The following is a 13,130-nucleotide window of genomic DNA, read 5'->3' as shown; positions in this document are numbered from 1 at the left end:
GGGAATGTTTATGTCTCGTAACCTCCGAATGAGAGAATACACAAGGTATAACGTGACATGGCAATCTACATATGTGTGAAATGGCATGAAAAGCTAGAAGTTTTTTCACATTGTGAGCTGTGTTAATGTCATACATCCCAGAGCAAGACCTGAAGTAATGCTGTCAAAGAACTTCTAATGTGAGGCGCCCAGGCTCCGTATGTGATTGAATTGCAGCGTATATTTGTCTCAAATTACTTTCAGGAAATCATAGGCAATAGTAGACTAACTTGTAAGATTCCTATTTATTGCTAGGTAAAAATTAGATTCATGTTAGAGTGCAAAACTCATATTCCTTTTGTTTCTTTAAGCACTTCTTGTCACAGTATTGTTTGGCGGATGATGACCCTTTAACTTGTGTGGTACAAAAAACAAACAGTTTTTTGACAGCTTAGTATTGAGGCTTCAATGGAAGGTCAATAACAAAATCTGGCAGGTATTATCTCAATAAAGAAGCAGTGCATAATGTTTACTGATGGTACTAACCACACAATACAATATGAAAATTTCTCATTCCAAGCTATATAGGAGAATCTATTATCTTTTAGAAAGTGAGTGACTCTCCCTGCTCCATTGTGGCTTTGATATCTGTGAGTAAGAAATGCAACTAAGTATATAGGTGTGTGTGCCAATGATTTAGGTATATAATATTTTTTCTCCATATGTGAGGGAGAATGTAAAAGTGACTTCTTACCTTTTTCTCCTTTTACTAAGTGTTTCTTCCCCTTGACTTTTGCAAGGTTCCTGAAAGCTTAAGAACGCTGTTGGCCATAATTTGAGCCTATTTTTACCAAGATATTATCTGTTTAATGGTAGGAGGTAAATATGCTTTTAAAAAAATTCATAAACTCCACACTGATTATTTCTCGGTTTGAAACTTCCCATTTTAACTGGTGGTTGTGGAAGAGCCTTCAGAAATGTATAGCCTTTCTGAGAGGGCTCCTGGGCAACAGCTGGGTATAGCACTGATTATGCAGGAGTCTGAAATATATTGGCTAGGCAAGTAAAGCGAGGGTCTTCTCATTTTGTTCATGGCTTAGATCTGCAGTGTTGTATTGGAGTCATTAGTCACAATTTGGTGAGCTCAGGTGAAAAAGTAAATGTGGAAAGTGTTCTCTTCAGGTTGTGTTTCCCAAAGCCAGCATTCAGGGGGCCACGTCTTGCGTTGGGGTGGCAGCAATAGGAGGAAAAGCACTTGCACAGAAGTGATTTCTCATCCCCAGAAAGCATTTTCACCTCCACTGACAGCTGTTAGGCAGGGTGTCTCTGAAGCTGCAGAAACAAGTAATCTTCTCAGCAGCCCTATTTGTCTGTAAAAAGGTGTGTGGTCTCTGCTTCTCCGAAGCCCTAAGCATCAAGTCTGGAAGCTGTGTTGTGTGGTGGACATGTTCTCCTTATTCACCTAGATGCTGTTTCAGGTTTTTTCAATACAAATAGTAGAGTTCATGACACCTTAACTCCTAGACTCCCTTTTCAAGGCAAAAAACCTCAAATGGACTTCTTGCATACATGTGGATTTTCAGAGCTGCTTAGGAAAGATGTTTTACCAGCATTCATTAAGTGCCTTGGTGCCACTTGCTCCCAGATTCTCTCAGACAAAGCAGTTTGATTGCTCTTCTTGCATCCGAGCTTAACAATAACAATGAGCACAATTTCAAACACTTACCAAACCATTAGCCAAGTTCATTATGCTCAGTTCATCTGAGATGCATTTCAGTACCACTTGAACCTGCTGGTCCTCTGAGATGTTGACACTGAGAGTACATTTATTCAAATGGAAAGTGTTCTTAGATGCAGCCATTTAACCTGTTATTATTGTTGGTCATATGAGACCTTCTCAAACAAAATGGGAGCTCTGTTTGCCTCCTTCAAAAGATGCTGTTGCTCATTCTTCAGTGCCTGTACACAAATGAACCTATTTTGCTCACTTTCCTGCAAAGACCAGTGGGTGTATCCCACTCTTGCTTTTTTCTTCCTCTGTCCCTCTTAATGAAGAGTTTTGGAGGCTGTTTTCTTTTTAGCTGCTGGTAGGTTGCAGAATTTGTTTAGTTTCCCTTTCTTTGTGTTCCCTAATGAAAAATACACTTATTCTGTGGTATGCAGTAATTCTCAAAAGTTACTAATGGTTACAGTTGCCTAGCTGGCTTCCACAGAGATAATGAATTTAATGACAAATATTAAATACCTTTAGTGTGTCAAACCCCTATCAGAAGTAAGATTGTATTTTGGATGACATTGCTGGTCTCTGCTACCTGTAGTAAATGAAACACATTGAACTTCTGGCCCTTAGGTCAGGAAGTTGCCTTACTGTGTTGTTAACTTTCTCCCGTCTTCCAGAGTGTGAATGTGCTTGTACATATTGTTTTCTTATTTTGAGCAAAAGCATTGAAATCTGTTCATCATGAGCTTAACTGTTGTTCCCTCTGCATTGGACAATGTGAATCTCTCTTAAATAACATTAAGACACAAATATTTGCTATTATGTGTTGTTTGCATGTTGGAATAGTTATGTTTATTGAATGGGTATCTGAGAGAAGTCCTTTTACTGTCTTGTCCTTTTTCCAGATTATATCCAGCAACATTTGTTCTTACTCTTTCTTCCCTGTTTTTCACTTTCTCCCCACCTCCTCTGTTACGCTACTTTGCCTTTGAGCTCCACTAGAGAGCCTTATGAATTAAACGACATTGAGTGTACGAAGCTGGCTCTGCTGGATGATTACATGTAAGCAAAGCAAGTTCGCAGTAGGTACAGACAGTTTCTCTTCTTAGATGGCAGGTTTTTGCGTTTCACTGGTGGAAGTGGCCAGGTGAGACATAAGATGGATGAAAACTGAGCTCCTTTTGTTCAGCCACTAAGTGGAGTGGGTTTCGTGCCTGATACAAAATTAAGTTTTCTTGTGCACCTCTGATCAGGAGGGAAACTCCATATATTCAGTGCAGTGTTTCACTGAAGTGTGCTAATGGCTGTTGTCAGGGGAGTCTGACAGGCAGCAATGCCAGATTTAGTTAAGGTAACTACTTGAGGTGTAACAGAGGAGAGGTGTCTGAGTGAGCCTGGAAAAATGGAATTATCCGAGATAACAGGTCAGAGCAGAAGCGTGGCCCGCCTGAGTACAGGCACATACACCTCAGCATTGGCCTGGAATGCTGCTGGGGAGTAGGGCTCAATTAAAAAAAACCCAAAACCTTCAAATACAGTAAAAGCCAATAAAGCGATTAAAAACAGTTGTGTGGAGGTTTCTCCGTGGAATCTTTGACGACGTGCAGATTTGACAGCCTGCATGTTTGAATATAGTTGTTTCGTAATTCCTATGAAGCAAAACTTAACAAAAGGTAGGAAAGCTATATTTTCAGTGCTTTAATTAAAATGTGTTTGAAAAAGCTTTTGACTTCTAACTTTCCCTTTCTATTTTTTAAACCTCTAAAAACCCCCCCAAATGCTCAAATACATGTCAAAACAATATTTCAATGAAGCTGAAATTATATTTTTAAAAAACATTGACCTTTTATTTTGAATCAGAACTTCGTTAGAACTTTCAATGACTAATCATTTTTCCTTGCTTAAGAGCCATTTAATATCCATATGATTTCAGTTCTGCACCAAACTTTGCTGTGTAATCAATTTTCCATTCAAAGGATCACCTGCTTAGCCCATTGCCATAGATTAATAGTTTAGAACAAAGTTCATCCTTAAACCACCAGGAATAATCAAAAAGTTGAACTACATTGCAAAAGAGCTGGCTAGAAAGCTGAGTCCTGCTCTCTCCTAATGTTATGTACAGACTCTTCTAGCTCATCAGCCCAAGCAGAGTTGCAAACAGGCTAGTTTGCAGTCTGATGTTGTTACTGGGATTTGTTTCAGTAAACTCTTCATTTCTCCTTTGCAATAATTGCGAATGATTCCCTGAGGCTCCGGCACCCTTCACCTTTTTCCACCGTCCCCTAAAAAAGCTATTTGTTGTGATGTTGCGAGCCAACAAATACAACATGAGAACTGCGTGCCCTGACACGCACGGCTGTACGCAGGCATGGCTTAACGCGCTCAGGAAGAGCCATAGGGCAGGAGCTACTCTAGGGTGAGTGGGGGGCAGTGGTGAAAGGCAAGTACACTTGAGGAAAAAGGGAGAGTGAATTAAGTACAGTGTTTAAAATGCCTTGCTTCACTTGTTTCTTCACCACGGCTTGTTTTCCTGTGCAGTGTTTGTTCTACCTAGAGGTGTTGCTGTTGTGTTGAATTCTGATGAGAAAGCTTGCGACCCCAGGCATGGCATTTTTTTTGAAGACTTTTTTCAGTGGAACACCTGTCTTGTTCTACCTAGAGGTGTTGCTGTTGTGTTGAATTCTGATGAGAAAGCTTGCGACCCCAGGCATGGCATTTTTTTGAAGACTTTTTTCAGTGGAAAAGAACACCTGTCTATATTCAGCTTGCTGTGTCTAGTCACTTCTGATAACGCTTCTTCCTTTAGCAGTTGAGTACAGTGGGCTAATTTAGAATGAAATCTAAAACTATCATGAACCAGCACTGCAGCTGCTGCATCTGTTGGTGGCAAGAGCAAGGCAGGCTCATCAGACTAGTAGGGGCTGCAGAAATTCAGGCAGGTCAGTGCTGCTGACAGGAGTGTACTTGGGATGTATTTGCAGCAAGGTGAAGCTGTTGCATTTCTTTCTCTGAGTTTCTGAACAGATGATGTGTGGTGAGTCACGTGCAGTGTGTCCAATGCATCTGTGGTGTAAATGTGTAATAAATCCTGTACTGTTGGGGCTTTTAAACTTGCGAAGATGTAAAAATCAATTTTAAAACAGGCAAGCAGTAGGTCAGACACTCCTCAGTGGCAGTGAGCATGGGCTGAGGGGTTGATTTGTGTATGGTGCAGAACAAGTGAAGGATTTCTGGGCAGCCCCTGTCCGGACATCTCGGATGAACCTCAAGAATCTATATTTCACAAGGGCAGAAACAGCCACCAGCCATCCTCACGGCAGCTGTACAACGAAGAGCTCCCTGGAGTCATTTGACTGGCACAAATCTCTGGTTACTGCATGAGCACCATCACCACCTGGTGTGTTTTAAATGACCTTCTACCTGTAAGTGAACATGCCTTGTGCAGTGGGTTAATTTCAGAAGTTACCTGTAAATGACAGTAACTCCTTTATTTTTAACACTTCACTGTGTGCTAGGAATTTCTTAGGGGCTAGTTGTTAGTCCAGATTAGGGGGGGCAAGGGAAGATTGTCAGTAGTACAGTGGTTAGCTTCACTGATGAGCAACAGGAGATTGGCACCAGGTTGTCTTTAGCATTTTGGAAATTATTACGCAGTTATGCATATACAGCTGTTTTTAAGGCAAATTGATCTGGCAGTACTCAAGTTGGAAATTATTACTCTCATCTTACAAGTAAAGAAATAAGGTACAGAGACAAAACAACATGAACAGATCAGTCAGTGGGTAAGTAACACAGGTGGAAAAGAACTGGGATTTCTCTAAAGCTAGTCCAGGGAATAACTTTTCCTTAAGTAGAAAAATTACAATTAATTCTGAGTTTGCTTCAATCTATGCTTGTTCCAGTCTATGCAATGAAATTGTGCAGGAGGCGGCAGTGGTAGGAATTAGTTCGTTACACCCTTAAAGACAAATGGGGGGCTGGTTTTGATAAATTAATTTCTCACACATATGAACTCCAATGTAATCATACGCTCCTTTTGCATAAAGTAACTTCAAAGTGTTTCTTCCCATATTACCTGTGAAGGACAAACCGCTGATCCCACTGAGTGCCCACACTAGGGCTTCATAAGGCGTTTGACATCACTGGACTTTAAAAGTCTGTTTGAGGAGGATCAAAACCTGGCCTTGATGAAAGATCTGTAGTTTTGGAGGCGAGAAAGGCCACCACAAAGTGCTTTTAAGAACAGCTTTGAGTCTATGAAAAGCTACTAGTGAGAGCTCCTGTCCGCCTCCTGGGCAGGTGGATGGGGGGAATAAGTAGCTGTTAGCTGATTTTTATTTTCCTGTTTTCCAAAGTATGTTTCATTATGACTATTGTTTATAATGGAAAGCAAGAAAACACTTTGGAAATGACAAATACCAAAGTAGCTTGGAAACCTGCTGAAGATCTCTGGTCCTTGAATAAATGTCTACATGACTTTTCTACAGAAAAATATCAGAGTACTGCAGACAGATTTTTTTTTTTTCAGCCAAGTAAACAGATACAGATGGGGAGGGATATGCAGAAAGGGCTGATTTGGAAATGGATTTTAAATATCATTAGCACTTCTTAACTTTTACCATAGAGAGTATATCTGCATAATGATGGCAGCGGAGGTGAGCATAGCACACTGTACCGTAGCACTGCTGGAGTGAGAGAAGCAGATGCATCTCCATTAGAAATACAGATTTTCAGGGTTTTCTTTTAGGTGTCGGACTTCTGTACCTCTTCTTGGCTTGTAATTCAAGGCTATGCTCAGGAGGAGAGTATATTCATCTCTTTCTTAATGGGTTTGCACAGCTCCCATAAGTGTTGGTGGGAGTTATAAATGGACTTTGAAGGAAAAATATACCTTTTAATGCTGTATTGTAGTTTCAAGTCTCAGTGCACGGTGGGATCTGTGCATGTGTGTCTGTGTATACAATGCCTGGGGGACATGGCTTTGAAACACTTTACTTGGACAAAAAAGGATGGTGACCTGTCTTGCTGCTTAGTATTAGAGTTGCAATATTTGTGAAGAAGTGGGGGAGAACTCTGCTAACGTTTTACATCAGAAGTCTGGTCTCATTAAGGTTGAAAGATCCTGTAGTGACCAAATCACTGGTGCAGGGAGTAATGCTGATGAGACAAAAATAGAGCATTTTAGGGAAATAACTTCATTGTTTTTCTGTTGAGACAGAAGTCCAGTGAGTTTCTAGAAAATACAGCTTGTTAAAGTTTAACATCTCGACCCACCAATCTTTTAAAGACAAGAGCATTCATGCAAAATATCCTCATAATTCAGCCAAACTTGGGAAGACCAACCTTAATTCCACATGAAGAAAAGAACTTGCAGAAAATACTTTCAGAGAAGCAAAGAAGCACAAGCCCGATCTTTCCCTTGCTGTTCTCTTTCTAAATATCATGTGCTCATATTCCCATTGGCTTGCTGAGAAGTCTGCAGGTAGAAAAGTAATAGCCTTAATCTTATCCATTCTTCTTTTTTTGGTTGTTTGTTCTGTTGCTTCACTCCTGGTCCTCGGGTTTAGAGTCAAAGCATGTGGAAGAGAACAAGTGAAGAAGAACTGCTTTCACACTGTTCTTCACGTCCCTCTATGAATCTAATTTAGCTCAATATTCAAGACCTCAGCAACATCGTCTTGATTAATATGCGACTGTCATATCAACAATTTAAATTTACTGTATCATGCTTAGTTTTATTTTCAGTTCTGCTGTCAAGGCATGTATTCCTTGAATTAATATTCTTTTGGGTCAAGCCATATTATGCATAAAAGTATCTGTGAGCCCCTTGGAAGGAGGAAGAGGTGTACAGTCTGTTTTTAACACTACAGAGTTGCAGGGAAAATTTTCTGTAGATCATATCTAATGCTGAGCCATTCAAAGTTAATCAGTGTTTTATTTCCTTTTACAGAAAGACCAATACCACAGAGTTTGCTTGTCTGCTGTACTTTTTACAGTTACTGTGACTGGTTGGTCTTCTGTTACTTGTGACTTTCTTTCAAACTTGTTTAAGATTTTGAAGAGGCACCTTAATTTCATGAGGGAAAGCATGTTCCTTACCTGTTTGTACAGGAGATGGTAATGGAAATCCAACAAAAAGCATAAAATATTTTCTGACTTCTGTAGTCTTGAGCAATATGTGCTTTGAGTACCCGGAGCAATATTGCTGTACTGGATGAGCACACCGCCTAGATGACATGGCCTGCTTCTCAACTGGGCTAACTTGTCCTTACGGTTGGCTGATTCTCAAGAAAAGATATTCCTGTATGTGTAGTGTTGCACTGCTTGTTCAGTTCTGGTGGGGACTATAAGCTTCTTGCATTCCCAAAGTCTGAAATAGGGTTTGGATCAAACTGCTGCAGAATGGCTGTTTCTTTGTTATGACTATTAATTTTTTCCCGTGAATGAGGCATAAATACAACTTAGACTGGAAGGGAATTGGAGCTGATGATAAACACAGCACTCGCAGCAATTTGTAGCTAGCTTTGCCCCTCCCGGTCTGGATAAGGAGGCTATGCAGTTGCTCAACCACAGTGACTGTAACTAATGAGGAAGCCAAAGCCCCTTATCTCGGCTGATAAATCCTCATCTCCTTATCTGTCTTCAGCACTGTCAGTTGAGTGCTTGGCTCTGCTACCGCATTTCTTTCAGAAGCAGGAGGTAACCTGAGACTTGCTGAGTACAGTAACTACATACAGCATTTCATGCAAGGCAACCTTTACAGAAATGTCTTCAATGTAAAATAACTGTTCCCAGTCCTCTAGCAAAATGCTACTCTATTATTTGTTTAGTACTTTGGGACCACACAAACAACTGTATCTGAAAACATGCACCTCTTGCTAAAGAACGCATGATCTCTCAGACCTATGAAGAAGTGCAGTCAATTCCACCACCCCAGATCAAAATACAAAACAGAACGAAGTCCAGGAAAGGCCTCCCATGAAAGGCCCCTGGAAGCATCTTCCCATTTTATTGGATGATCAAAGGCTTTAAGTGCTATTTTTAACCAACTGTCTATACACTTCAGAATAATTTCATTTAGACCGTATTTCCTGAGTTTACTTCTGAAACTTATGAGAGCTAATCTAGCTATCAAAACCCTTACTGGAGCATGCCTGCAACTTTCCATGTGCTCATCAGTGTCAGGAACACCTCTTTTTGGTGACTGGGTTAATTTGTTCTCAAGAAATTCATATAGTCTATGTTCGCATTTGTCTCATCATTTTAAGCACTGTTCTAATACACTTCCAAGTATAAAAGCAAGGTTGACTGATTTTTAAATCTCAGGACCTTCCTTCTCTCTTCTTTTTCAAGAGTCGGTGCTCTGTTTGCCCTTCCCCGGTCCCCCAGGATTTCCCTGTCCTCTGAGTTCTCAAAGATAATTGCTAATGGTTCTTAGATGGCTTAAGTTAATTCCTTGAGTACTTGAGAGTGTATTTCATTTGTCCCTAAAATTTGACTGCGTCTAACTTAAAAGGACAGGTTGAAGAATATTTCATATTCCTGTCCTATGCTTTTATCTCCCAGTTAAAATTAATTGTTCAAGTATCTGTCTGTAATTAACCTTTACGAAAACTGAAGAAAGGCGGGCTTTGGGTACTTGAGCTTTTCTACACTTGCTGTTATTTGTTTGACTAATATAAGTGAACTTGACGGTTCTTAATCTTCTGTTATGGATGACACACTTATAGAACTTTTTTTTTGTTTTCATTTACATTAATAGCTGGTTATAACTTGCTTCGTGCCTCTGCCTTTTCAGTGCTATGCCTACATACTTGTGCTATTCTTTTACACTTGTCCTTAATTATATTTCCACTTTCAGCACAATTCTACTTTAAATACAATTCCTCTTGATTATCTGGATTGTTAAAGAGGTCTTGAGTCTCTATTTCTTCCATTTTCCCTGTATCAGGATTATTTAATATTGTCCCCTTAATAGGCTATCCTTTAACTACCAGCTGTCCTGTACTTTTAGAATGTTTTCGTTTTTTTTAACCCCAGGGACTATCTTAACTATTCCTCCAAATTTGCTGATATTTCTTTTTTAATGTACATTTTCCTTTTTCTGTTCATTTGGAATTATGAACATAATTGTTTTATGAGTGTTTACATCTGCCTTCAGATTTTCAGCCAACAATTCTTATTCTCATTCCTTCATTTTCTTGCTTCTGTGATTAGATGAAGCCAAAAGACCTAGGGGTGCCAATTCAAAGTGTGGAAGCTGATAGCACTAACAGTGTCATTCAAGACTATTTTGATGGGCAAGTCCATCTGCAGTTTAGTCATACCTATCCATTGATATAAATACAGACACATCATTTCAGATGTTCAAACTGGCTGCATAAACACAATTGACACAGGTACTTAACGTGGCTCAGCATATACAAAGTATGGAAAGCTGTCCTATGAGTTCAGCAAGCATGGCAGCCTGTGCAGTGTGGTGCTATGCTATATAATTTTGAGTAGATGTCTTGGTTTTGCTTCTTTTTATAAGATACTCAAGCTGTTGATTACATATGGGTAATACCCAGCGCGTGTGGGGAGGACCGTGAACAGGTCAAACAGCGAGATGGAACAGGGTGGTGAACTTTCAGTCTTGGCCTGGGTCTGAACAAGATTTCTTAATGCATTAAAGTATGAAATAGGAACACAATGAAATAAAGTCTCTGCTGACATACATCACCTTCTCTTCTCCTGGCTGTTTCTGCTGATGTGAAGCCTCCCTGTCCTTCCCATGCCTTTCCTATGTCCACCCCCAACCAGCTCCTCTGCACTGTGCCTGTTCCTCTCCCCTTCCTTCCCCACCTCGGAGCCCTCAGCCAGCAGAGCCAGAGCTATTTCAATAACTGCAGCTGTACTACTAAATTGTAACTTTCAGATTTTTATTGGAAAACTAAATTGAGAGATGCTTAATGATCCCAGGAGAAGGATCTCCCAGCACAGCATAATCTAACAGAAATTTAGAGTGGCAATCTAGTGGGGGCAGCAAATGAAGCAGTGCTGGAAATCCACAGTTGCAACAACAGCTCAAATTTAAAACATTTCTGGTTCCCTGTATCTGCATTTCATGCAGCTATCAGTATCAACTTGTTCTGTAAGCTTACCTGGCTCTTCTCTTCCTCTTTAAAATCCCTCCCAGAAGCTCCTTGCTGCAGCCTTATTTGCCAATTAGCCTCCTGTTCCTGTTGTGCGCAGCTACACTATTTTAGGAAAATTCAGTACTTTTTGTTCCACCTCTGGGAATGAGCTGCCCTGCTTTTGTCATGCCCAAGGAGGGTCTTGGCCTGCCAGGACCACAGTTCAGCTGTCTCCCACCAACGACGGCACTGCAGACAGCGTGGCAGAAGCAAAGCAGTTATTTCATCATGGACCATTCAGTCCTTTCTGTCACCCCACCAAAACAGGGGTGCTCTGTCCCCGGGAGTCTGGGAGAAATGTGTAGAGACGTCTGCAGCCATACTGTCCCTTGGCTGAGGGTGTCTCTGCTCCATCAAAGCCATAATGCTGCCTCATTCCTTTCTCTCCTCCAGAAAAACAAAATCAACAAAACATTTGCTTCCCCATGTGCACTGAGCTGCACAAGATGTAGGGAGGAGGAGAGCCTCCTTTGAGGCAGCATGTCACAGGCTGCATTGCATGGCTGTCATATTTCTTCTTGGGAGTGACCATGGAGCCATGGAAATGGGGACTGAGTCACATCTTTCCCTTTGGTCATACTGGGCTGTTACCACCTTCGGGGTCTCACTGAAGAGAAGGTGCTGAAGATGAAAGCAATTTCCCCGTGTGTGTTTGTGCACAAAAGCTCTTCCTCATCCCTCTGCAAGGCCACCTTCATGTGTATGGACTGAGAGATAACGTGCTCCAAGTAACACATAGCTAACTCTACTGGCATACGGGGAGGAAATCACTGTGCAAGAGTTGGATTTGTTCTTACAGCTGAAATAAATGCGGTTATGTCTATCCATAGCTTTATGGTCTGACCAGCAGGGAAGAGTTGGACCAGATGGATGGGGAGGGGGAATCACTTGTAAATTGCAAATAAAAGTGTTTCAATCTCTATAGATTTGGCACAGAAATAAGAAAAAAGCAGTTACTTCATCCCCTAGAAGGTGAAAAATATTGTCCATTCCCAAGGTATATTAAATTATAGAGCTAACCATATATTCTTCTGTATTATGCAGTACATTGCTTTCTCTTTACTTCTTTCAAAGTCCTCAATCCAGTGTCCATTAGACTAGCTTCCCAACTGGGTTACTGATAGGTAAATTTGTAGTTGTAATCACTTGATGTTAAAATTATCTTTTTTCTTGCACCTGCATGGCATACAGCCACATCTTTCAGTAGGCTGCTACCAGTAGGCTTGTATCTATAATTTGCATATTGAAAGAGGGAATGGGGAGATGTTTAATGTTCCCCGTTAGTTTTTTAATTAAGAAATGGGTATGTCAAGCCAAGTAGATCTTGAATACTGGGTCTGTGCTAAAATACACATACAGATAGAAATTATTTTTGAATTTTTTTTGTTAACTGTGAGCCATGAAGTAGATCCTGGGTCCTGGGTCTGTGCTAAAATACACATACAGATAGAAATTATTTTTTTTTGTTAACTGTGAGCCATGTTTCTTTCCCATTGCTGTCAAACAGGCGGGCCGGGAAAAACAGGCGGTCCTGGAAACACTAATGCACCTGAATGATTTTACTTAGGTGAGTGGTTTATATTGATTAGGATTGGCACTGGATTAATTTGGAGGTTCTGGAGCACTCAGTCAAGAGTTCTTGGGAACAGCAAAAAAATTTAGCTTACATTGGGTTTGCTCTTTGGCAAACTGATGTAGGGGAACTACGTTTTCTACCACCTTTCTGAAACCCAGTGTGATTTGTTGCTTTTTTCCAAGCACGGTCACTATTTTGAGATGATAGGACAATATAGTTTGGTATTCTCTGCATCTTTTGAAGGTTCTTATCGTGTTTGCATTGCAAAATCACTTTTTAGAATCTAAATTTATGAATTTTTTTTGTGTGGTCTTTGTGTAGTTGTAAGCATGTAGGAAAAGAGAAACATGAAATTGTACTCAGATTTGTCTGGAGGCCGACTTGGCTGGGCCATAATGAATCAAACTAAACCTATTCAACCTTCTTCCAATATCTGGTTATTGGTTTATGATAGAAATCAAACTGCATGTATTCACTATATTTGAGAAACAAAACTATTGGGTTCGGTGTCTGCAAGTGGAACCATGACATAGATTCTTGGAGTACAATACATAGACAGGAGAACTGCGTGCAGTGACTGAGTTTTCTAAGGAGACTTTCTAACATAGGTGGCAATTGTCATTACGGATGACAAAGTAGTGACAAATAGAACCACTTAAGCCTAGAAGTTGGTATTTTT

The sequence above is a fragment of the Aptenodytes forsteri genome, unplaced genomic scaffold (assembly GCF_000699145.1).
Source record: "Aptenodytes forsteri isolate BGI_AS27 unplaced genomic scaffold, ASM69914v1 Scaffold11, whole genome shotgun sequence".
Lineage (NCBI taxonomy): Eukaryota > Metazoa > Chordata > Aves > Sphenisciformes > Spheniscidae > Aptenodytes > Aptenodytes forsteri.
Note: the sequence above shows the minus strand (reverse complement) of the source record.